We start from the raw sequence: 1,444 nt of genomic DNA, 5'->3' as shown, positions 1-1,444 counted from the left end.
AAAAAAAAAAAAAAAAAAAAAAAAAAAAAAAAAAAAATACAATTTAAAAAGCAAAAACAAAAAAAACAAGCTACACAGGCAACAAATAGCACGATTAATGGAATGGTGCCTCACAACTCAATACTAACATTGACTGTAAATGGCCTAACTGCTCCATTTAAAGTCAGCAGAACCAGTGTGGTGGTGAGAACATCCTTGAGTCTGCCCCAGCCCCAGACTCAGAACGTGGTCCCTCCCTAACCTTGCAGCTTTAGCCTGGCAATAACCTTTCTTCAACCTCTTGACACAGAAACCAGGGTTCTTTCTAACCCTACCCTTTATGCAGTAAGGTACTGTATAGAGTTTCCTTATATGTTGTAGTTATGCCTTTATCATAGTTAATAATATTTGGGGGTGGGGTGACAGAGTCTCCTCTGTCACCCAGGCTGGAGTGCCATGGCACAATCATAGCTAACTGCAACCTTGACTCTGGGGCTCAAGTGATCCTCCCACCTCAGCCTCCTGAGTATGTGGAACTGCAGGCACATGCCACCGTGCTCAGCTAACATAGTTAATAGTTCTTTACATTTAACTTCCCTTACTTGACCTACTGTGTGGTTTCTTACCCTGATTGGGCACAGGTTACTTACTATAGGACTTTGAAGCCAGGCTGGGTAGGTTCTACAATTTGCCAGTTGGGTGACCTTGGACAAAGTTACTTTGCTCCTCTGTGTCTCAGTTTCCTTATCTGTAAAATGAAGTTAATGATAATGCTACTACCTCATAGAGTCATATGAGGATTAGTTGAGTTTATGTATATAAAGCCCTTAGAATAGTTGCTGGCATATAATAATAAATGTTAGCAACCGTGATTTTTGATTTTAAAAATCTGGCTTCATTATTTCCCACATACCGTATACTTTTTTTTTTTTGAGATGGCATCTCTGTTGCTCAGGCTGGAGTGCAGTGGTGCGATCTCAGTCCACTATAACCTCCACCCACACTAACCCAGCTAATTTTTTGTATTTCTTGTAGAGGTGGGGTTTCACTATGTTGGCCAGGCTGGTCTCAAATTCCTGACCTCAAGTTTTCTGCCCGCCTCAGCCTCCCCACTATACTCTTGTCGCTGAGTGTCTTACTGTTCCTTTGATACACAAAGCCTTTGCACAAGTTGTATGTACACTCTGTCTGATGCTCTCTTTCATATGCCTTATTTGCAGCTTTTCCCAGAAAGTGTTTATTGTTGGCTTCCATCTTCCTGCAGCTTTTTTTTTTCCTGTTCTGTCACAACTTTTTATTCATGTCTTAAAAGCAGTAGCATGCTCAGCAACTCACTCTGTCTCCACCTCTGCCATGAGCTCTTCCAGGGCACGGGTCTCGCCCTGAGCGGTAGCATAGTATAAATAGTGCTGGAGGCCGGGTGCGGTGGCTCACGCCTGTAATCCCAGCACTTTGGGAGGCCGAG

The sequence above is a fragment of the Cebus imitator genome, unplaced genomic scaffold, assembly GCF_001604975.1.
Source record: "Cebus imitator isolate Cc_AM_T3 unplaced genomic scaffold, Cebus_imitator-1.0 Scaffold68, whole genome shotgun sequence".
Classification (NCBI taxonomy): Eukaryota; Metazoa; Chordata; class Mammalia; order Primates; family Cebidae; genus Cebus; species Cebus imitator.
The sequence above is the reverse complement of the archived record's forward strand: the minus strand, read 5'-3'. Positions refer to the sequence as shown.